General features: G+C 39.2%; 1 long non-coding RNA gene across 1 annotated transcript in view; it reads right to left on the bottom strand.

Moving 5' to 3' along the window:
• Positions 1 to 25,175, bottom strand: part of LOC141627289 (uncharacterized) — a 33,346-nt gene extending 8,171 nt beyond the window's left edge. The window contains exons 1-2 of the long non-coding RNA XR_012536854.1: positions 24,945 to 25,175; positions 23,927 to 24,054 (exon numbers count right to left, since the gene is read on the bottom strand). This is a non-coding gene — a long non-coding RNA (uncharacterized LOC141627289). The remainder of the gene's footprint in view (positions 1 to 23,926; positions 24,055 to 24,944) is intronic.
• Between the last annotated feature and the right edge of the window lie 1,335 nt (positions 25,176 to 26,510).

The following is a 26,510-nucleotide window of genomic DNA, read 5'->3' as shown; positions in this document are numbered from 1 at the left end:
CCTTTTTCTTCTTTATTTTATGTTTAATTGTTATTCTCATATTTACATCAAGTCGAATCTTATTATTGAATTAATCGTTATGGCTATCGTTTGTTTGAACATGCGTAGCTAAATTTCCCATGCTAGGATGTAGGGAAGCCATGTTTATAAGACGATCATAATTTGTTTATTAGGTCTTGCATTAATATTTATCGGTGTTGTTAATTGTAGCATCTAATAGCTTTTAGTTGGTTAAGTCGATGTAATTGATTATTTGACCCGGGAAACTTCGACCTAGATCGAGAGATTGGAAGAAGTTAGACATGCTACAAACAATAGACCATCCTAATTAGAGCAAAAGCTAGATTAGTACTCTAGGGCGAATAGCGGACCGGAAGGACCTTTTTATTACCCCTCAGACCGTTTTTATACCGACCGTTGACCTTACCTTGATCGTTGTTGACCGTGGTGACCCGAAATCCTAGCCTTTTCTCTTAATTGAAATTCTTTTCCTTAATTTAATTTCCTTTGCTTGCTACTTTAGTTAATAGACAAAACCAATCAACCCCCGAATTTCGTGACTCAGACAGACTTAAAATTGCAAATAGAATACTTCTGTCTCCTTGTGGATACGATCCCGACTTCCTTTACTGCATTAGTTTAGGCCAGTTGGTTTATCTTTGATAGGAGTGCGATTTAGCCTGTCATACCCCAATTTGATGGGTTTACATCGTAGGCTCTAAAAACACCCGAGTCATCACCCATATCGGTTCAATAACTTGGGTGGTGGGGAGGTTTCACACCTTGCCTTATTGCCGCTTTATGGGCACTCCTCAATACAAGGTCAATGTTTAAGCGGTAGGTGTGGTCCACCAAGTGGTAGCTATGGTCAAAAGTGGATTTGTATTTGGCGGTGTAAAGTGGAGGCGGCACATGCATAGAATAAGGAGGTGGTACATGCATCAAGGGAGATGGTTCTTGTATAGTTGAGGCTCGAGGTGGTGAAGGAGTAGGAGCTCGGGTTTCATTCTCATCATTAAACACAAAAAAATGATCGTGGGGAATAACATAACTTTGTGGCAAAGGATGGGATGGATCCACCTCTCTAAGGTGATCGGTATCGTGCAAGTTCCCTCCCGCGGGAAGTCTCATGTACAAATCCCGGTCTACCTTCCAAGCATATTCCCCTCCTCTCATATCCTTAAACCAATATATTCTTTTCATATAAGTTATGTCATTGTACAACACTTGGGTTGACAAAGGTTTATCCACCGTCCCGGTTCATAGTCCAATAACTTCTTAGCCAAGTGGGTCACAAGGGCACCCCAATCTAAAGAACACTTCTCTGGCAAGGTAATCCTTTCAAAAGCTAGGCATACCATGGACACGGCGTTAAAATAAAAGGGCTCCTCTCGGTATGGGTTCTAGTAAGAACTCAAAAGGAACACTTCCGACGAGTTTAGCTTACTCATATCGCCCCTTCCCTATAGGATATGGGTCATACGGCGTAAGAAGATCCTCTAAACCGGGTGTTCAACATCGTTTTCTCTCATGGCGCTCACTATGGTGTGGGCGTTACCCGTGTACAAGTCTATGAATTTGGTGGCTCTCATGCTTTTCTTTACCTTATCATGTTCAATGTCATTCCTCCTAGACACTTCCAAGTAATCCTCAAGATCATCACAAGTCATGTGGAAAGAGGTGTTCTTAAGCCTAAACCTCACAGTATGGTTCTCTTTATCATATGCAAAAGAGCATAAAAACTTTAAGGTTAAGTTGCGGTAAAACACCTTGTCTAGGTTCTACAACCCCTCAAGTCCAAGAATATCGAAGATATCATGCATCTCCTCCGCTATCCTCAACTCTCTCAATGCACCAACCGACACACACCTTGTCGGGTCCATGGGTCTAAGGGCTAGGGTGAGGAAGGCGTTCTCTTGGGGCTCACTTTCGAACTCAATGCCCAGAAATCTAGGGGCTTCAATCACGGGAGGTACTACGGGCTCTTGGCGAGCTTGCCTTGCACAGTTGCTTTGGGAGTTTCTTGATGGCCTTGACATGCTACAAAATCGATTCATATGACAAGTTTCTGGGCATAAAAGATAAGAATTTAAGACAAATTTGGGACAAATAAGGAAGTGATACGAAAATTACCCGAATTTTTGAAAGTAGCGGAAGCAATAATAATAATGTGAAAAAGAACGAACAAAAGGGGATATTTGCTCAAAACAGACCTATGCTTTGAACAATGGTGACCGATGTAGCAAAGCGCGTGCTAGTCGATTTAGTTTAAGCCTGAAAGCGCGTCAGACAGAAACCGTTTTGAAACGAAAACGCGTCGATCCGAGATAACAATTGGAAGGCAAAAGCTTAGGTTTTTTTTTATAACTTGAATGAATCAAATAACAATGCATATGACCCTTATTTATAGTCCTAAAAACCGACCTAAGGCCAGCTCCTACATGCCTAAAACAAGCTGAATTCTCAGCAACAATCTTTCCTAAAATTGACTTTCCTAAAACTGTTCTAATTGCCTTGCCTTATTCTGTAAATAACATAAACTAATTACGACACATGCTAATTATAACAATAAAATAATATAAGCTAAATTATTCGACTCCGAGCTGTACTAGGAGAACACGAGCTGAACTTGTGTTCGAACCCAAATAGACGAGCTGATTGGCGTGAACCTGTGTTGCTATCCCGTCCACCATTCCCTTAACATTGAGTACCACTTCGTCATTTTCATTTAAGCTGACCATTTTTGTATCATCCCCTCCTCCTTTGAAAGGAATTGTCCTCAATTCCGCAATCCCGTCATCATCGAGATAGGGCGATAAATCACCTACATTGAATGTCGCATGTACGCCATAATCTCCTGGAAGCTCGACCTTGTAAGCATTGTCATTCACCTTGGCTATGATCTTGTATGGTCCCTCGGCCCTTGGCATAAGCTTGTTCTTTCGCTTGCTCGGAAATCTTTCCTTCCGCAAATGCAACCAAACCAAGTCCCCTGGTTCGAACAACTTTGGTCTTCTATGCTTGTTCGATTTCCTTTTATAAGCTTCATTCACAGACTTGATTCGATCTCGCACCTGCTCATGTAACTTAACCATCGACTTCAGTTTAGACTCTGCATCCTTATGCACCAACTCGTCTTTAGGCAAAGGAATGAGGTCCAAAGGCAAATATGGATTCAGGCCGTACACAACTTCAAATGGAGAGTGCGTAGTAGCGAAGGTAGGAGAACGATTATAAGCAAACTCGGCATGTGCAAGCTTTAAGTCCCAATATTTCTGAGTTTTGCTTACCAATCCACGCAATATAGTACCCAAGATACGATTTGTTACTTCTGTTTGTCCATCGGTTTGAGGGTGATGCGATGTACTAAACAAAAGCTTGGTTCCCACCTTTCTCCATAATGTATTCCAGAAATAGCTTAGGAACTTCGAGTCACGATCAGAAACAATCGTTTTGGGCACTCCATGTAATCGAACTATTTCGCGGTAATATAAATCAGCCACATTACTCGCATCATCGGTCTTATGACAAGCCACAAAATGCGCCATTTTTGAAAATCGATCAACGACCACCATAATAGCATCCTTACCTCGTTGAGTGCGAGGCAAAGCAACGATAAAATCCATCGACACATCCTCCCAAGGCCTGCTTGGTATTGGTAACGGAATATACTCGCCTAGTTTAAAAGTACTTTTTGCAAGGTGACAAGTGATACACTTACTCACGACATTATGCACATCGCCTTGCATCTTCGGCCAATAGAAATGCTCTCGGAAAACATCAAATGTCTTCTGAACACCGAAATGGCCAGCCAAGCCTCCTCCATGTGCTTCTCTAACTAACAATTCTCGAACCGAATGCTTAGGAACACAAAGACAATTACCTTTAAATAGAAAGCCATCTTGCAACACGAAATCTTTGAATGCACCCGTCTTGCACTCGGCATATATCTTATGAAAATCCCCGTCTTCCACATAATAATCCTTCAAAGTTTCGAAACCAAGCAACCGAATATCGAGTGTATAAATCAAAGAATAACGGCGAGATAGAGCATCAGCAACAACGTTACTCTTACCATCCTTATACTTTGAAGAAAAATGAAACGATTGCAAAAACTCAACCCATTTAGCATGCCTCGGGTTTAACTTCTGCTGCCCGTTTATATGTTTCAAAGATTCATGGTCCAAATGTAAAATAAAATGACTCGGACGAAGATAATGACTCCAATGATCAAAAGCTCTCACAATAGTATAGAATTCCTTATCGTAAGTTGAATAATTAAGTCTCGCTCCTCCCAACTTTTCAGAAAAGTAAGCAATGGGGCGTTTACCTTGTATAAGCACGGCTCCAATTCCAACACCGCTACCATCACATTCAACTTCAAAAGGTTGTGTAAAATCAGGTAAGGCCAATACAGGAGCCTCACAAAGCCGCTTCTTGATCTCCTCAAATGCTCTTTGGGCTGCTTCACTCCAAACTAACGCTCATTTCTTCAAACACTCCGTGATAGGACTGGTTATGGTGCAAAAATCCCGAATAAACCTTCGATAAAATGAAGCAAGACCATGAAATGATCTAACCTCAGTCACGGACTTAGGACATGGCCAAGACTTGATTGCTTCGATCTTACATTGATCGACTGAAACTCCTTCTTTTGAAACGACATAGCCAAGAAATACCACGCTATCCACCAAAAACGTACACTTCTCCATTTTCCCGTAGAGTTGATGTGCTCTAAGGGTCTCGAATACTTGTCTAAGATGGACAAGATGATCCTCCAAGCTTCTACTGTAAATAAGAATGTCATCTAGATAAACAACAACGAACCTGCCCAAGAATGGTTTAAGCACCTCGTTCATTAACCTCATAAAAGTACTCGGAGCATTTGTAAGACCGAAAGGCATGGCGGTCCATTCATATAATCCATGCTTAGTCTTAAAAGCCGTTTTCCATTCATCACCTTCCCTCATTCGAATCTGATGGTAACCGCTTCTTAAATCAATCTTTGAGAAAATAACGGACCCATGGAGCTCATCTAACATGTCGTCCAGCCTCGGAATTGGGAATCGATACTTGATTGTATGTTATTCATGACCCTACTATCGATGGACATTCTCCAAGTCCCGTCTTTCTTTGGCACAAGTAATGCCGGAACAGCATATGGGCTTAAACTTTCACGAACATAGCCCCGACTCATGAGCTCATCAATTTGTCTTTGCAACTCCTTTGTCTCCTCGGGATTACTCCTATAGGCTGCTCTATTAGGAAGCGACGCACCTGGAATTAAATCGATTTGGTGTTCGATTCCTCGGATTGGCGGCAACCCTGGTGGCAAATCATCGGGAAATACATCTTTGAACTCGTGCAATAACTCTTTGACGGGTCCTTCATTTACAATTGTTGCAGTGACATCTTTTTTCTCATCAGCAATTAACGCATACACGGGCTCACCATCGTCTAGAGCTTGCTCAATTTCTCGTTCATTAGCAAAAACAGATAAGCTAGGTTTCTTAGCTCGCTTAGCACTCATAGCTCGAACATCTTTAGGTGACATTTGTCGTAGCACAATCTTCTTACCTTTGTCATGTAGCTCATACTCGTTACTCCGACCATGGTGCACAACATCTCGATCAAACTGCCACGGACGCCCCAAAAGGATATGGCACGCGTCCATTGGAATAACATCGCAAATAACATCGTCACTGTATGAACCCATTGCCAACCCAACTCGGGCCTGTCTGGTTACTTTCACTTTATTACCGTCATCGAGCCAATGCAAAGAATAAGGCTTATGATGATCCATTGTCTCTAACCCAAGCTTAGTAACCATCTCTGTTGATGCGACATTCGTACAGCTACCACCGTCAATAATCAAGCTACACCACTTGTCTTTCACCTGGCACTTAGTGTGGAATATTTGATCTCGCTGTTCCGTCACAATTGGTTCGGATTTAGCTTGCAAGGAACGAAGTACCAATGTGTCATAAATAGGAGCATCATAGGACTCAACGTCCCTTTCTTCTTCGTCTTGTATACTGAGATTAAACACGCCTCCCAACGTCCCATCTTCCTGCTCAAATAACTCGTCCCTAACAGCCATGGCCTCTACTAAGGTTATGTTTCGTTTATTCGGACAAGAATTCTGAAGGTGGCCAAATCCTTGGCATTTAAAACAACGAACCCTAGAAAGGCTTGTTTCCCTTGGAGGTGGAGTAGCCTTAGGAGCCACGGTTGTTGCAGGGGTGTTCTCGGCCGTCACCACCGTATTAGAATTTGATCCTGACACCATAGATTTGGATGGATCAGACTTACTCCAATTACTCGACCTACTTACTTCACTCGCCCCATACATGTTCTTTCCCTGCGCCTCAAGTTTCCAACACAAGCCACATAATGTATCGAAATCAGCATACGGATACATCTCAACGGAACTAGCAATACTTCGATTCAAGCCACGAAAAAATCGTGCCATCTTTTGCTCCTGATTTTATTCTATCTCTCCCATTAAAGAAAGCTTCTCAAATTCGTCAATATATTCATTAACACTCATCCTACCTTGCAACAAATCAGCAATTTTCTTGTATAAGGTAAGTCTATGCGTTGCCGGTACATATCTCTTCCTTAGCTTTCGTTTCAACGTATCCCAAGAAGCAAGTTTCTCCTTTCCAGCCCGTGCTCTTTGAGCCTTCAAATTATCATACCACAATGAAGCCCCTCGAGCAAGTTTGAGAATTGCATACTTACAACGTTTATTGTCATCAAGATCCTTGAAATCGAACAGCCTATCAATCTTTCGTTCCCATTCCAAGTAATCTTCAGGATCGGTCCCACCAACAAATTCCGGCAACTCCGTGATTTTGAAATCATCCACGGGTTTCTGTCTCGGCCCACTTCTGGGTCCCGTTGGCCTATTACGTAGGTAATCTCGTACTTCAGCCAGTATGGTGTCATCATCTAGCTCAGCCATCGCGATAGAAATAGAATATGTAACCTGATGCTCTGATTACCACTAATGATACGAAAATTACCCGAATTTTTGAAAGTAGCGGAAGCAATAATAATAATGTGAACAAGAACGAACAAAAGGGGATATTTGCTCAAAACAGACCTATGCTTTGAACAATGGTGATCGATGTAGCAAAGCGCGTGCTAGTCGATCTAGTTTAAGCCTGATAGCGCGTCAGACAGAAACCATTTTGGAACGAAAACGCATCGATCCGAGATAACAATTGCAAGGCAAAAGCTTAGGTTTTTTTTTTATAACTTGAATGAATCAAATAACAATGCATATGACCCTTATTTATAGTCCTAAAAACCGACCTAAGGCCAGCTCCTACATGCCGAAAACAAGCTGAATTCTCAGCAACAATCTTTCCTAAAATCGACTTTCCTAAAACTGTTCTAATTGCCTTGCCTTATTCTGTAAATAACATAAACTAATTACGACACATGCTAATTATAACAATAAAATAATATAAGCTAAATTATTGGACTCCGAGCTATACTAGGAGAACACTAGCTGAACTTGTGTTCGAACCCAAATAGACGAGCTGATTGGCGTGAACCTATGTTGCTATCCCGTCCACCATTCCCTTAACATTGAGTACCACTTCGTCATTTTCATTTGAGCTGACCATTTTTGTATCAGGAAGTTTCCCAACACTTCTAGCTTACGAACAACAATATGAGTAGAAAATTTGACATGGTTTTCCTTGAATTTAATCAAACCGAAAGCTTATTCAATACACAAATTTTCCGGAAAAATGAAATTCTTGTGAAATTAAAATAACATTTTAAATCCCAACTCAAGACAATGCACAATATTTTTTAGTAGTTATCAACTTTTGACATAATTAAATCCAAATGAAGCATAGAAGGTGAAAATTAAACCATGTTTTAAACAAGGATTGAAGCTCTATGACACAATTAAACCATGTTCTAAATACAAAAATCAAAATTTGGGCACATATGCTAGGAGTTTCGGAATTTTAATAAAAAATTTTAAGACAAGATTTCAAATGTAGGCAGGATTTAACATTACTAACAAAGATTAGAGCCTTTTTGGACGATTAAACTAAGTATTAAACATAAAAAACAAATTTTCCACCAACATGAAACGTAATTTCGTATTTCTCCAATTTGGGGCAAAATTCTGTGGGTCAATATCCGTATACTACCCTTTAATTGTAGGACTATAACGCAAATTTCATATGTAATTTTTAGTCATAAAACAAAATAACAAGGAAACGGTAAAGATTAGAAATCAACCTCGGGTCCTTTGATGCACGGCGTAAAGAACAGAAATCAAACGAGATTCCCTCCTAATTGTTGCACCCAAGACCTTGTCCGAGATATGCCCTTGTGCTAGAACGTGTTCTCCGATTGCCTTGCAATATTGGGAGAACTTGTTGTGAGTTTTGTTGGATGAGAGATCCGAGTTCTGAGAGGCACAATTCCCAAAACCCTAGTTTTGTTTCAAATGAATCAGTTAGGTCAAAAGGAGAGAATAGCTCTCCTTTTGTTGAGCTCGGCCAAACCGTGGGTTTGCTTAGGGAGGGAGTGGGCTTTCCACTTCCTCCTTATTAAACTCGTGGTCCGACTCATCTCGCTAAGTGTATATGACGCGGTCGATTATAAATCGTTATCGGTTATCGGAAATTAAGGCATCGCCTAATAATACGGGTTAGCTGAATTATTAATACGTGTCCGACAAAAAAAAGATTGTATAATTATATTCAATATACATTTAATTAAATATAAATTGTTTATATTTAACTTTATTAATTAACTGGTTAATTCACCTTAGCCCATGATATTTAATCCGTATTAAATATAATATCTCAACATCACATTTTGACTAATTACTAGTCAAATAACTCGGACTAACTGGTTAGTCAATTTTGGCATCTACATAACAGTATTTTCATACTGTCACGTCTCTCAAACGTATCCTATAGGTGTGACTTTTAGGGACCAGTTGATCACCGCCATCTGTATGACAATAACGTCAAACTTATCTAGCAAGCCAACCGTTATTGATAAACGTGGATCAACTGATAATAATACCAAAGTATGCCCTTTGATCCTTTTAGAGGTTTATAAGTCCTTGCACTAACTGTTAAGGACACCAACCCCAACAAGCTCCCACTTGTCCGTACAAGTGTATGTGCAATGACGTTATCCGCACTAACTGGAGGACACAAGCTCCAACAAACTCCCACTTGTCCGTACAAGTGTATGTGCGATAACCGATTCTCATATTCATTTAAAATTTCTCCCACTCAATGTAAAACAATTTGCAGATCTGGATCCACAAAGGTCGTATTTTACAATCGATCTATATCTAGAGTGGTTTCCCCGACTAGAGAGTAACTTAACTGATAAAAACGAATCCGTATCCGAGCATGGCCATGCATTTCAGTTACAGCTCCTCGAGTGGCCCTGAGAAATATCGAGTACCTGATAGAGGCTGAAAATTTCCTTCAACTCGAACTCCTTCCGTTCTAAGCACAGCATGAAATGACCCAGAAAAAATCTACTTGGCCCCCTGTTACGGATGACCGTGAGAAAGAAACCAAAGTCACCCAAAATCTGCCTTAGTCTCAAGAGACAGTCGATAGTCAAAAGAATCGACTCTTAGGATCACCATGGAAGTCCTATACACGACCGGGCAACGAATGTTATAAAACATTTAGGACTCCACGTCGATGTCACAATTGTGTCCTACGAAATATCCGTATAAATCGCCTCTGTGATTGGTCAGTCAACCGGTTGACTTATGGCTCGTTGAACCCACCATCAACCAACGTCACAAAATAATTGCCAGAGTTATCAGCTCAGGTGGGCAATTAAGGACTAAAAAGATATGATGTTTGTTCAGTTCACTTTGTGGTGTTCAAAATTGTCGTACAATTCCACATGAAAAACAAAATATATATTTATATAAAATATCAAAACGATGATGTTGTATAGAGTACAAAAGCGAATGAATCTAATCCATAAAAGAGTACTACAACTTAGGAACACGTTTAATTCCCATGGAATTTACATGCCCTTCATGCTTATCTTGTCGTAATGGTTTAGTGAGAGGATCTCCTATGTTATCATCAGTAGCAATCTTTTCTATCACTACTTCCTTTTGCTCCACGTAATCTCGGATTAGATGAGCTTTCCGTTGTACATGTCTAGACTTGTTGCTAGACTTTGGCTCCTTAGCTTGGAAGATGGCACCATTATTGTCGCAATAGATGGTGATCGGGTCATTCGAACTAGGCACTACAGATAGCCCATGTAAGAATTGACGCATCCATATCGCTTCCTTTGTAGCTTCAGACGCGGCATAGTACTCGGACTCGGTCGTAGAATCTCATTAAACAGTTTGTTTCGAACTCTTCCACCGATCGCAGCGCCATTAAGAGTAAAAACGAATCCAGATCGAGATTTCGAGTCATCTCGATCCGTTTGGAAGCTAGCATCTCAGAATCGGTTGCGCATAGCTTTGCTTTGAGAGCCTCCATAAGTCAATGCCCAATCTTTAGTCCTCCGTAGGTACTTAAGAATGTTCTTGACACCCAGCCAATGTGGTTCACCTGGATCTTTGTTGGAATCGAATTGTCATACTCAATGCATATGCCACGTCCGGACGTGTGCATATCATGGCATACATGATTGATCCTATAGCCAAGGCATAAGGAATCCGTGTCATGCGCTCTTTCTCTTCCGGTGTCTCGGTGCCCGAGATCGGCTCAAATGCACCGGAGCCATAGGAAGGAACCCCTTCTTGGAGTTAGTCATCCTGAATCTCTCTAGGACTTTGTCTATGTAAGACTCTGATCGAGAGATAACATCCGTCGTGATCTATCTCGATAGATACGGATGCCTAGAATTCTTTGTGCCTCTCCCAGATCTTTCATCTGGAAATGGTTTTCAACCATACTTTCACCGAAGTTAAGAGAGGTATGTCATTCCCAATCAGGAGTATGTCGTCAACATACAATATTAGGAAGACAATCTTGCTCCCACTCGACTTGATATATAGACATGGTTCCTTGACCGATCGAGTAAATCCATTGTCTTTTATCACTTGGTCGAAGCGATGATTCCAACTCCTTGATGCTTGCTTAAGTCCATAAATGGAACGCTTAAGCTTGCACACTTTCTTAGGATGTACTGGATCGATGAAACCTTCGGGTTGTACCATGTACAACTCTTCCTCCAAAAAGCCGTTTAAGAAGGCGGTTTTCACGTCCATTTGCCAAATTTCATAGTCATGAAAAGCGGCAATCGCTAAGATAATCCGAATGGAACGCAGCATGACTACGGGTGCAAAAATCTCATCGTAGTGCAAACCTGGCACTTGGGTGAAGCCTTTAGCAACTAGTCGTGCTTTGTAGATATCTTGCTGACCTTCCACAGAATGCTTTATCTTGTAAAGCCATTTGCATTGAAGGGGACGAACCTTAGCAGGTAAGTCAACAAGATCCCACACGTTGTTCTCATACATGGAGTCCATCTCGGATTGCATGGCCTCAAGCCATAGCTTTGAGTCGAAACTAGTCATGGCACCTTTATAGGTTGCGGGTTCACTACTCGTTAAGAGTAGAACGTCATCTATGTCGTGTTCCTCGACCATACCAATGTATCTGTCCGGAGGAATAGAGACTCTTCCCGACCTCCTAGGTTCCTCAGGAATATTCACCGCAGCCGGGATTGAAGGAACAGGTTCCTCCAATGGTTGCTCGGTGTTTGGTTCTGGAATCTCCGACAGGTCGAAGGTTCTATCACTCTTTGCATTCTCGAGAAATTCCTTCTCTAAGAATGTCGCACTAGCCGCAACAAAAACGCGTTGTTCGGTTGGCGAATAGAAGTAATGACCAAGTGTTCCTTTAGGATAACCTATAAAGTATGTCTTGACCGATCGCGGGCCGAGCTTATCCTCGTGTCTCCACTTGACATAAGCCTCGCAGCCCCAAACCCGTATAAAGGACAAGTTAGGGACCGTTCCCTTCCATAATTCATATGGAGTCTTGTCAACAACTTTAGACGGACTTCGGTTAAGTATTAGAGCGGCTGACATAAGAGCATAACCCCATAATGAATCAGGTAATATCGTGTGACTCATCATGGATCGAACCATATCAAGTAGTGTTCGATTTCTCCGTTCGGACACACCATTCAATTGAGGTGTTCCAGGTGGAGTTAACTGTAAGGCAATCCCACAGTCTTTGAGGTGTTGATCAAACTCGTGAGAAAGATACTCGCCACCACGATCTGAACGTAGTGTTTTAATCTTTCTACCTAATAGGTTCTGTACCCTATTTTGGTATTCCTTGAATTTCTCAAAGGATTCACTTTTGTGCTTCATTAAGTAGACATAGCCATATCTACTCAAATCGTCCGTGAAAGTGATGAAATATCTATAGCCTTCTCGTGCGGTGATTGACATAGGGCCACATACATCCGTGTGTACGAGTCCTAATAGGTCAGCAGCGCGCATTCCAACACCTTTGAAGGAAATACGAGTCATCTTACCGATGAGACATGATTCACACGTGCCAAATGATTGAAAATCAAAGGCCGAGATAGCTCCATGTTTGATGAGCTGTTTTACGCGTTTCTCATTGATGTGTCCCATACGGCAGTGCCATAGATACGTTTGATCTTTGTCACCAACCTTTAACCTTTTATTCATTACGTGTAATATTTCCGTGGTCTGATCTAAAACATAAATTCCGTTCATGGAGGCGCCTTGCAGTAAATCATATCGTGTAATGAGAAAATGCAAGTATTATTTTCTATTACAAATGAAAAACCAAGTTTATCAAGTGCGTAAACCGAAATAATGTTTTTCGAAAGACTAGGAACATAATAGCAATCATATAAAGACAACTCAAATCCGCTGGGAAGCTGGATCACATATGTCCCCTTTGAGATGGCAGCCACTCTTGCTCCATTCCCAACACGCAGTTCCACCTCACCCTTTACGAGGGGTTCGATGTTTTTGAGCCCCCGCACATGATTACACAGATGAGAACCACAACAAAGTATCAAGTACCCAAGTTCCGTAACTTGCGTGGTTAATCTCAATCATATGAATAAAAGTAGAAGAAGAGGAAGACATACCAACAGTTTAACACGACCGCCTTTAAGTCCTCATGATAAACAGGACATGTGCGTCTCCAATGCCCAGTCTTGTGGCAATGATGGCATTCCATGTTTTCATTCTTGCTCTTTGTCACGCCTGATGAGGTGCTCGACTCACCAGGCCCACTCTTACCTGAACCCGACTTCTTGAACTTCGCCTTACCTACTCGCTAGGTTTGCTCGAGCTTTGCCCTTACCCTTTCCTTTATTTGACACAACGAGAACATCCTGTTTCATGCTCCCACTGAACTTCATGTCCTTCTCGGTCTGTACGAGGAGGGAGTGCAGTTCATGTGGAGTTTTCTTCAAATCATTCATATAGTAATTCGCTCTAAATTGCGAATAACCATCGTGGAGTGAGTGAAGAATACGGTCGATAACAATATTCTCGCTGATGTTACAGTTAAAGGTCTCCAGTTTCTCGACATTCTCAATCATGCTGAGAATGTGTGGGCTAACCGGTTGGCCCTTCTGGAGTCTCGCATCAAAGAAGCGAGTGGTATGCTCATAGGTCACGATTCTCGGTGCTTTCGAGAATTCCTTAGTGAGCGTGGTGAAAATCTTGTTTGCACCATGGGCTATGAAGCGCTTCTGCAAATTGGGTTCCATTGCAAAAATGAGTACATTTTTAATCGCACCCGCTTCCATACAGAAATCATTAAACTTGGTGATTTCAGCAGCTCTAGCCGTGGGACCTGGGTTTGCCGGGATGGGCTCCAAGAGATATTTGAGCTTCCCGTCAGCAGCAGCAGCATTCCGTAATGCCGCCTCCCAGTCCGCGAAGTTGGATCCATCATTCTTCAGTCGAGTAGACTGATTCATCTGATTCATGAAGATCCGAAGCCAGGACTCACGGTCCAATGTGGCACTTGGCATTGGGTTTTCAGTAGAACCAGCCATTTGATGTTTAGCAGTTTAAAATACGTGATCTACGCTGAAAAAGAAAGAAAAACAAAAACGAAATAAGCAACTCATCGAGGTGATTTAAGTCTATTTTAAAATTCATTTTAAACATGTAGACTCTCGCACTTGCATAATTGATCTCCCTCAAGAAAGATACAAGTGATCCCAAGACTCAATTTCTGTAAATTGATAAGCCAACTGTTTAGCTCATTCTTCCGTAAGAACTCTCGGTCGATAGATTTCTGTAAATCCTATCTATAGTCCACCATGATCACAGGATCGTACGAGTGACCATAGTGTTGAGATAAAATAGGTCAATCGGTTCCAACTTACCCGACGTAGAAGGGGTCATATTATGCCTACCGACGAAGAAGGGACTCATTGGAGTTTGACATATAAAGACCGTTCTCAATTTTAGTTTATACGAGGAAGATCCCATCAACAAAATTATAATTCATTTTAAGTGAACGAATAACTAGCGTCTGTCGTGAATGAATTTATTTGGATGATGGCTTTGAAACGTGTGACATGAGAATGTCAATGAAAACTAACTCGTGACCTCTATATGTGTCAGTTTTCATGCAATAAATAGGTGGTTTGGTTTTTAGGCGGAATATGATGCATATTATCGTTGCGAAAAAAAATAAATGAATGCAATACGTAAATAAAAATTCCTAGTGTGGCCTATCCTAGTAAAACAAAACATAAAACAACTTTGGAATCCACCGTTGGACCCGAGAAGCTTGTCTTGATGTTCCATCTTGATCCAAGTAGCGGGAGTGAGCATCCGGTCTCAATCTTTGGTCTTCTCAAAATTACAATTTTAAAAATACAAAATATAAACCTATTTACATTCTAATTTAAAACTGTAATTACAAGTGAAAAATCCCAAAACGGAGATACGAGATCTCAAAATACAACCAAGACCGTGTTCCATCATTACGGTAACACGTTCTACTAAGGCCACACTAAGTTACAACCGTTTGCAAAATAAAATAAAATAAATACGTAATAAAAGGCATTCACAAGCATTTAAAATCAACGATACGTAATAAAAATGCATCAACTAAAAACAAATTCATTCGTGACATAATTCCGTAATTATGTTAAATTTATCCAAACCACCTTTTAATGATTAAAATTCATGTGATAAAACCGCTTCTATCATTTAATTTTAATCCAATACAGTCCGTTACTTTAAATACACGATAAAATAACTTAATGGTACGTGTGTGAACCGTTTCACAATCATAGCGAGTGTACAATATCCGTATAAAGTACATATTATAGCCAAAAGAAAATTTAAAGCAAAAGGAATAAATTTTCAAAGCTGTTAAAACAAAATCCTTCGATCCAGGGACATAAGTGCTCGATCGAGGGACAAAAGGGCTCGATCGACTGAACTGCAAGTCGATCGAGAGGGTTGCCAAACAGAAAATACTCGATCGACTAAACTGGTGGTCGATCGAGTACCTTTATCAGCGAATCTACTCGATCGAGTACGAGGACAACTCGATCGAGCAGAGAGGTTTTGAAAGGGGTCGATCGAGTACAACAGGGACTCGATCGAACAAAACAAGACAGAAATAGCACTCGATCGAGTAGAAATACGCTCGATCGAATGCAAACATGGCTGAAACTTCAAAACCCTCGTGAAAACAGTTTGTCGAGACAAAATCAATTGCAATTTTGATCAAAACGCATCAAAACAAATTTATCAATTGACAAAAACTTGACATGTTGCTATAATCTCCGTATAAAATAACAACATGTAAAAACAATATGAAAATTGAAACAAAAAAAAGTGTAAAACATGAAACGCACGGTTTTCAAGACAAAACGACAACAAGAGCAACCGTGTAAACAGGACACGGTTCCCAATGCAACCAAAAACGCAGCAACAACAAAAAAAAAAAAATTTCTGCCGTGTAAAAAATTGGCTGCCGAGACAAAATTTTTAAACAAAAATCATCGATTCATTTCGTTTAATGAAAATTACATAGAAAAATTACGTGGCCTCTCTCTGATACCACTTGTGGGTCAATATCCGTATACTACCCTTTAATTGTAGGACTATAACGCAAATTTCATATGTAATTTTTAGTCATAAAACAAAATAACAAGGAAACGGTAAAGATTAGAAATCAACCTCGGGTCCTTTGATGCACGGCGAAAGAATGTAAATCAAACGAGATTCCCTCCTAATTGTTGCACCCAAGACCTTGTCCGAGATATGCCCTTGTGCTAGAACGTGTTCTCCGATTGCCTTGCAATATTGGGAGAACTTGTTGTGAGTTTTGTTGGATGAGAGATCCGAGTTCTGAGAGGCACAATTCCCAAAACCCTAGTTTTGTTTCAAATGAATCGCTTAGGTCAAAAGGAGAGAATAGCTCTCCTTTTGTTGAGCTCGGCCAAACCGTGGGTTTGCTTAGGGAGGGAGTGGGCTTTCCACTTCCTCCTTATTAAACTCGTGGTCCGACTCATCTCGCTAAGTGTATATGACGCGGTCTCGATTATAAATCGTTATCGGTTATCGGAAATTAAGGCATCGCCTAATAATACGGGTTAGTGAATTATTAATACGTGTCCGACAAAACAGTATTGTATAATTATATTCAATATACATTTAATTAAATATAAATTGTTTATATTTAACTTTACGAATTAATGGTTAATTCGCTTAGCCCATGATATTTAATCCGTATTAAATATAATATCTCAACATCACATTTTGACTAATTACTAGTCAAATAACTCGGACTAATCCGGTTAGTCAATTTTGGCATCTACATAACAAAGTATTTTCATACTGTCACGTCTCTCAAACGTATCCTATAGGTGTGACTTTTAGGGACCAGTTGATCACCGCCATCCGTATGACAATAACGTCAAACTTATCTAGCAAGCCAACCGTTATTGATAAACGTGGATCAACCGATAATAATACCAAAAGTATGCCCTTTGATCCTTTTAGAGGTTTATAAGTCCTTGCACTAATTGTTAAGGACACCAACCCCAACAAGCTCCCACTTGTCCGTACAAGTGTATGTGCAATGACGTTATCCGCACTAACCGGAGGACACAAGCTCCAACAAACTCCCACTTGTCCGTACAAGTGTATGTGCGATAATCGATTCTCATATTCATTTAAAATTTCTCCCACTCAATGTAAAACAATTTGCAGATCCGGATCCACAAAGGTCGTATTTTACAATCGATCCGTATCTAGAGTGGTTTCCCCGACTAGAGAGTAACTTAACTGATAAAAACGAATCCGTATCCGAGCATGGCCATGCATTTCGATTCTGACTCCTCGAGTGGCCCCGAGAAATATCGAGTACCGATAGAGGCTGAAAATTTCCTTCAACTCGAACTCCTTCCGTTCTAAGCACAGCATGAAATGACCCAGAAAAAATCTACTTGGCCCCCTCTTACGGATGACCGTGAGAAAGAAACCAAAGTCACCCAAAATCGCCTTTAGTCTCAAGAGACAATCGATAGTCAAAAGAATCGACTCTTAGGATCACCATGGAAGTCCTATCCACGACCAGGCAACGAATGTTATAAAACATTTAGGACTCCACGTCGATGTCACAATTGTGTCCTACGAAATATCCGTATAAATCGCTCCGTGATTGGTCAGTCAACTGGTTGACTTATGGCTCGTTGAACCCACCATCAACCAACGTCACAAAATAATTGCCGAGTTATCACTCGGGTGGGCAATTAAGGACTAAAAAGATATGATGTTTGTTCGGTTCACTTTGTGGTGTTCAAAATTGTCGTACAATTCCACATGAAAAACAAAATATATATTTATATAAAATATCAAAACGATGATGTTGTATAGAGTACAAAAGCGAATGAATCTAATCCATAAAAGAGTACTACAACTTAGGAACACGTTTAATTCCCATGGAATTTACATGCCCTTCATGCTTATCTTGTCGTAATGGTTTAGTGAGAGGATCTCCTATGTTATCATCAGTAGCAATCTTTTCTATCACTACTTCCTTTTGCTCCACGTAATCTCGGATTAGATGAGCTTTCCGTTGTACATGTCTAGACTTGTTGCTAGACTTTGGCTCCTTAGCTTGGAAGATGGCACCATTATTGTCGCAATAGATGGTGATCGGGTCATTCGAACTAGGCACTACAGATAGCCCATGTAAGAATTGACGCATCCATATCGCTTCCTTTGTAGCTTCAGACGCGGCATAGTACTCGGACTCGATCGTAGAAGAATCTGAATAACAGTTTGTTTCGAACTCTTCCAGCTGATGCAGCGCCATTAAGAGTAAAACGAATCCAGACCGAGATTTCGAGTCATCTCGATCCGTTTGGAAGCTAGCATCTGCAGAATCGGGTTGCGCATAGCTTTGGAGAGCCTCCATAAGTCAATGCCCAATCTTTAGTCCTCCGTAGGTACTTAAGAATGTTCTTGACAGCCAGCCAATGTGGTTCACCTGGATGCTGTTGGAATCGACTTGTCATACTCAATGCATATGCCACGTCCGGACGTGTGCATATCATGGCATACATGATTGATCCTATAGCCGAAGCATAAGGAATCCGTGTCATGCGCTCTTTCTCTTCCGGTGTCTCTCGGTGCCCGAGATCGGCTCAAATGCACCCCGGAGCCATAGGAAGGAACCCCTTCTTGGAGTTAGTCATATTGAATCTCTCTAGGACTTTGTCTATGTAAGACTCCGATCGAGAGATAACATCCGTCGTGATCTATCTCGATAGATACGGATGCCTAGAATTCTTTGTGCCTCTCCCGCATCTTTCATCCGGAAATGGTTTTCAACCATACTTTCACCGGTTAAGAGAGGTATGTCATTCCCAATCAGGAGTATGTCGTCAACATACAATATTAGGAAGACAATCTTGCTCCCACTCGACTTGATATATAGACATGGTTCCTTGACCGATCGAGTAAATCCATTGTCTTTTATCACTTGGTCGAAGCGATGATTCCAACTCCTTGATGCTTGCTTAAGTCCATAAATGGAACGCTTAAGCTTGCACACTTTCTTAGGATGTACTGGATCGATGAAACCTTCGGGTTGTACCATGTACAACTCTTCCTCCAAAAAGCCGTTTAAGAAGGCGGTTTTCACGTCCATTTGCCAAATTTCATAGTCATGAAAAGCGGCAATCGCTAAGATAATCCGAATGGAACGCAGCATGACTACGGGTGCAAAAATCTCATCGTAGTGCAAACCTGGCACTTGGGTGAAGCCTTTAGCAACTAGTCATGCTTTGTAGATATCTTGTCGACCTTCCACTGAATGCTTTATCTTGTAAAGCCATTTGCATTGAAGGGGACGAACCTTAGCAGGTAAGTCAACAAGATCCCACACGTTGTTCTCATACATGGAGTCCATCTCGGATTGCATGGCCTCAAGCCATAGCTTTGAGTCAGAACTAGTCATGGCACCTTTATAGGTTGCGGGTTCACTACTCGTTAAGAGTAGAACGTCATCTATGTCGTGTTCCTCGACCATACCAATGTATCTGTCCGGAGGAATAGAGACTCTTCCCGACCTCCTAGGTTCCTCAGGAATATTCACCGCAGCCGGGATTGAAGGAACAGTTCCTCCAATGGTTGCTCGGTGTTTGGTTCTGGAATCTCCGACAGTTCGAAGGTTCTATCACTCTTTGCATTCTCGAGAAATTCCTTCTCTAAGAATGTCGCACTAGCCGCAACAAAAACGCGTTGTTCGGTTGGCGAATAGAAGTAATGACCAAGTGTTCCTTTAGGATAACCTATAAAGTATGTCTTGACCGATCGCGGGCCGAGCTTATCCTCGTGTCTCCACTTGACATAAGCCTCGCAGCCCCAAACCCGTATAAAGGACAAGTTAGGGACCGTTCCCTTCCATAATTCATATGGAGTCTTGTCAATGACTTTAGACGGACTTCGGTTAAGTATTAGAGCGGCCGACATAAGAGCATAACCCCATAATGAATCAGGTAATATCGTGTGACTCATCATGGATCGAACCATATCAAGTAGTGTTCGATTTCTCCGTTCGGACACACCATTCATTGAGGTGTTCCGGTGGAGTTAATCGTAAGGCAATCCACAGTCTTTGAGGTGTTGATCAAACTCGTGAGAAAGATACTCGCCACCACGATCTGAACGTAGTGTTTTAATCTTTCTACCTAATAGGTTCTGTACCCTATTTTGGTATTCCTTGAATTTCTCAAAGGATTCACTTTTGTGCTTCATTAAGTAGACATAGCCATATCTACTCAAATCGTCCGTGAAAGTGATGAAATATCTATAGCCTTCTCGTGCGGTGATTGACATAGGGCCACATACATCCGTGTGTACGAGTCCTAATAGGTCAGCAGCGCGCATTCCAACACCTTTGAAGGAAATACGAGTCATCTTACCGATGAGACATGATTCACACGTGCCAAATGATTGAAAATCAAAGGCCGAGATAGCTCCATGTTTGATGAGCTGTTTTACGCGTTTCTCATTGATGTGTCCCATACGGCAGTGCCATAGATACGTTTGATCTTTGTCACCAACCTTTAACCTTTTATTCATTACGTGTAAAATTTTCATTTTTGACATCAATAAGGTTGTATAAAGTCAATTAGTACTATAAATTAAATAAAAACATGCAAATAAGTGGTGAAAATTGAAGGAATTAGTCTAGATCTAAGAAAATTAAATTAAGGAAAAACAAGAGGAAAGAGAAAGTTACTTAATTTGTTTAATTAGTAAAGATTAGAAAGAAAGAACGGGGTAGAAAGCTTGAATTTTTCCAAGAAAATACAATAATGGAGTTTTGGAAATGTTTCTAGAGAGATTTTGGTATTTTGGGTATGAAGAATGAAGATGAATGAAGAAGATAAGAAGGGGATATGAAATAGATTTCCTGACAATTGCCTATCCAGAAAATGCACTCGATCGAGTACGGAGTCCACTCGGTCGAGTACCGAGTCCACTCGGTCATGTACGGTGCACTCGGGTCAAGTGCCCCAGTTCACTCGGTCGAGTGTCCCATGATCAGAAATTTTCCAGATTCCTGGAAAATGATCCATTCGGTCAAGTTTCTGGTACTCGGCCTAATGCTCACTTGCACTTGGCAGAGTGCTACCTTATGGCTTGCAATTTCCGACTAGATAAGAAAGGTATTGTCCTTGCAACAAACGAGTAAGATTCAGAAGTTCACCGGCAATTCATGACTCTCTCCGAGTTAGATTACATGCCATTATACTTACCGTCTCCAATACACTACTTCTAAACTAACAACTAGTCTACTAGTATCAACTATCACATTGTAATCCAATGATAGTACTAACACGATCCACACACACACACACACACACACACACACACACACACACACACACACACACACACACACACACACACACAGATATATATATATATATATATATATATATATATATATATATATATATATATATATATATATATATATATATATATATATATATATACGGCATTAGGATGCCCAAAAGAATGAATCTGATGCTCATCATATACCGACTTCTAATATCCACTCCTTAAAACACATTTCATATACCACATCCTTCATCTAACTTTACATATTAACACACAACGCATCATAAATGACCATATTATGCAAGGAATCAACAACTCACCATATCACACATGTAACCACATCATGTTTCACATAGCGTTCACCCATACTCATAGCCACCCCATAGTGTGCCGGTTCAGACAGTGGGATATAGATTTGATGAGGGCACCTACTAATCAAAAGCCGACCTCCTATTTTAGTCATGTCGGGTTCATTTTACTAGACACTCCTAGGTTCATTTTGGTTCAGGTTCCAAAATCATCGCTCTGATACCACTTTGTAACAATCTCTCTTACCCGGCCAAGGTAATCGCGAATGTCACCATCTCGGTTTCCCGTGGCAGTGAATCAGAACTTCAATTAAGTAACATTTTATATAAATAACATGTTTAATGAATTACATAAATGAATAAATGAATAATTCAAGTCTTATCCTACTACAACCATTCTAATAAACTACATTTTTGCCCCAGGATCTTACACCTTCCTCATTTATATTCTACTACAACCATTCTACTACAACCAGTCTATCAACCGTCACCCAAACAAGTGTGATTACATCAGACATTTAGTTATAATAGCATTTGAGTTAGTGAGTAAAACCAGAACCCAAGCTTAAATGTTCTCACTTTCAAACAATGAGAGATTCTAAGAGATGTAATTCGTATATGCAGTACATAAATTTCATGATAAGACAAAATAGAATAATGTTTACACACATGATTCATGAGTCTTCGTAGAACTCCCTTTTTTTTATTTGCTTTCAGATTCTAGTTTTTGTCAGGTAGATTGTTGCACTATGAAGCATATAATATTAGTCTTGAGTTTACCAACAAATATTAGGACATATATCTCTACCACTTATTATGATAATTATGATAATCTCACGTTGCAATCACAACAAACCAAAAAAACATTAGGAGATGAGACTATTGAACAAGAGATATATATACCTACAACTAACTCAAAGGGTTAATCTTTCAGTGGTTCAACAAGACGATGATCTTATTCTTTGTAGTAAGATAATAATTCATGAATTACTTAACCTAAAATCATTTTGGACGAGGAAACAAATATAAAAATAAATCACAGAAAGTGGAAGTAAAGCTAGGAGGTTTGTAAGTGCTAATGAATAAGTAAAGTATTTTTCAAGACAAAATCACTACCCTGTCTCATTTGTCCTCTCCATTACCAGGGAACAAAGACACAACCATACGAGGAGGTTTGTAAGGGATAATAAATAAGTAGAGTATTCTTGAAGTCTCTTATGAACATAAAAGTAGGATTCCAAAATAATAATTGAAATACGGCCATGAACAAAGAATTGCAATGCACCAATGATTGACAAACCAATGATTGACAAACTTAATATTGCTTTTGCAAGTACATTGATTGATTTAATACTTCATATTTCATGAAGATACTATTTTTATGTATGGAGCAAATTGCTCATGACCGTCAAACTAACACGAGTTTACCACAAGGAGATTAACAATTATTCACTTTGGAGTTTGCGGGATTACGTAGTTAATGACTACAAAAATTTCAGTACAAAATGATGAATTTGAACCCACAAAAGCAAGTTAATGATAAAGAGAACTAGATCAACTAGAAGGCTGCCCTACTAAATAGAAAAGCTATAAAAGTAAATAATATGCAAGATTGAACTATAAAAATGAACAGATGAAAATAATTGATACTCCCTCCGTCCCAATCATTTGTTTACCTTTGATTAAAATAATACTCACAGAGAATAAAAAAAGGTAAAAAAAAATGAATGGGGCGGAGGGAGTATTTTTTCTTAAATATGAGATATGAGATACTAGAAAGTACTCCGTACCATATAAAATTAGAAATCTCGTAATGGAAAAGTTAGAAATCCCAGAAGTTATTTTGTTCAAGACCATGCTACGTAAAGGAAAGACGTTGCAAGCTTTCAAGGTTTTGGAGTACAAAATTACTTTATTTTACGTCTCCATCTCAATCAGTTGTTTATGTTTGCCCCAAATTAAAAGCAACGTAAACTAAGAATTCTATAAGAGTAATAAAAGTGTCAGAGGTAACTTGATACTTCTCTAATCTATGACGTGATGACAAGTATGCAAAGGAATATAGATAATACAATGGTGAAGCAACCAACATTTAGCACTAGCTAGTTCCTTGAGTCACAAAATATAACAATTACAAGCCAGCATAATGAATATTAAAAAACTAGCTCGACCTAACAACATGTTTGATATTTAAGAGGCCATACAAATATCCAATGTTAGAAGTAAGAGAAATGCTTACCAACACTTTGATCAGTATAGCTGATAGCAACATGCTTGAAAACAGCCCTCCAATCAGGCATATTAAAATGTGTGTTGACCCTAGTCCCAGAGACAATATCCATGCCATTTTTTAGCATTACGTAAGGACTGAAATAGAGTTCGGATAAAAATGCATATGGAGGTTAATGGTACAAAAATAGAGTTCAGATAAAAATGCATCTACACATCAAATTTAGGTTCTAGGCATATAAATTTTTTGTTTAGATATAGTCATACCATGGTTTATAAATATATCACAATTAAAGAAGTGTGCACAAGATTTGTCAACATTCAACATACTTACCAAGAGACTGAAACAAATACTTTCAATTACATCCGTTCATTGTAAAAAAATACTCTCTCTGTCCCTATCATTCGTTTACCTATGATTAAAATATTTCTCACAAAGAATAGAAAGGGTAAACAAATGAAATGGATAGAGGGAGTAGTAGTGTCACTCAAGTTTTCATTGAAATATAGTAACAAAGAGTTCAGCAAACTTAATTCAAAGTTTAACAACTTACGACAGTAAACTAAGTACGCAACACAGAATCAAAACTATTATCAAGTTGAAGCAACATGTGAAAGGTCACATAATAACTATAATTTGGCGAAATACATGTAAATAACCTCATTCTTAAATACATATTCCTACATAACAACATTTCCCATTAGTTTCGAGGATATACCCAACTATTTCAAAGTAATAGAGAAAACTAGATGGAGAATAAATTTTATAGATATGAAATTAACTTACATAACAAATAGAATAAAACCAAGGAATTATAGAGGAAGAACGATTAATAACATAAAACATGAAAACACTTCCAAATCAAACAAGATTTGGTACCTTATAAATCAACTAACTGTATAAAATAGTGAATAAAACTTGTCGTCGAAAGGTCTCAAATTTAATACCAAAAACGCCTAGAAATTCAGTAAAATAAAGATAAAAGCCATGAAATCAATGAATAAACCGCAGGATTGAAGAAGATTACCTTATTTTACAAATACTTATGTAAACAACAGATCTAGAAAGCCTCATCAACAATGGATCTGCAGTAATAATATCTACAAAATAGGGGGATAAAGCATAATTCAAATAATAATAATAATTAAACAAATAGTTGTGGAAGAGATAGACAGCCTTGCCAAAATAAAGTTTTGAGAATCTTTCATTTAGAGATCGACAAGCTTCATGGCTGATTCTAGAAATGAGAGAGTGAGATAATGAGGGAGGAAAGACGGAAAACTCTATAACAAGAGATAGGGTTTTTGAAAGTGGGGAGTTGTTTGAGTTGGGAGGTAATTGGAAATTGGGACGAGTATGACTAAAAAGAGGTCGTTTGACTGCAATTTTTCTTAATTTTAATGTGTGCGCGTTATTTGGGGAGTATTCATGATTTGACGCTTGTGTCAAGCGTCGACCTCCAAATGTCAAAAAATGACGGGATTTGTAGTAGTGACTCGACCGAGTTCTACTTACTCGGTCCACTGCACACCCACTCGGTCTAGTATAGGTCACACTCGGTCTAGTGTGTCCCTCCTTACTCATGATTATGACTCTTCTCAAGTTTAAGGGTCCACTCTATATTTCTCAAAGCGTCTTATAAAAGTCTTGAAAGATCTGCGTATTACATGAATTGGCTATAAGAATTGGGAAGGATGATCAATATACTACATCAAATGAGGAGGTCCAAAAGTTTGTAGAGGCGGCGGCGGCTTTTTGGAAACAAAGAGCTAAAAATCTAAAATTAGATGGATGATTGAAGGAGATAAGTGTACTAAATACTTTTTTATTCGCGAAAGTTGTAATTACGCCCCTTAACTCTGATCAATTATGAAATTAGGCCCCATAACTTTTATTTGGAGCAATTAAGCCCCTTAAGTTTCATCAAAAGTTAAATTCAACCCATTTTTTAAATTTACACAAGAATTTTAATTAAAAAAAATTTATATTGGTATTAAACAATTTATTAAATAACTAAAAATTACTAATTGCAACTTTACGAATTTTTACATAATTTATTAATCATTGAAGAACACTTTTACATACATATTTAGTAAATTGTTTATAATTAATATAACATTCATACATATATAATAAATTGTCTATATATTATAAAATTCAAAATAAAATAATTCTCAATATTTAATATAAATATAAAAGTTCTAAAATTATAAAAAAAATATTTTATATTTGATAAATTGTATTAAAAGTGATATTAATATAAGAATTTGGTGAAAATTATGAAAATGGGGTTGAATTTCACTTTTGGTGAAACTTAAGGGGTTTGATTGCTCCAAATAAAACTTATGGGGGCTAATTTCATAATTGAAGAGAGTTAAGGGGCCTGATTACCACTTTCGCGTTTTTTTATTTGGGTTAAGGGGCGTGTCGGTAGGAATTTTATTCTTGAAATAAAAGGGGGAAATGATTCTTGGATTTTTGATCCTAAAAAGAGGTGAGTAATTTATTTTATAAAGCTTTATCTGATTTGTACAATCCGATTAGTGTTGGCTTGAAGTTTGACTCGTCTGAGGTGGAAATCGATTATGGGGAT

Source organism: Silene latifolia, chromosome Y (genome assembly GCF_048544455.1).
Source record: "Silene latifolia isolate original U9 population chromosome Y, ASM4854445v1, whole genome shotgun sequence".
NCBI lineage: Eukaryota > Viridiplantae > Streptophyta > Magnoliopsida > Caryophyllales > Caryophyllaceae > Silene > Silene latifolia.
The sequence above is the reverse complement of the archived record's forward strand: the minus strand, read 5'-3'. Positions and strand labels throughout refer to the sequence as shown.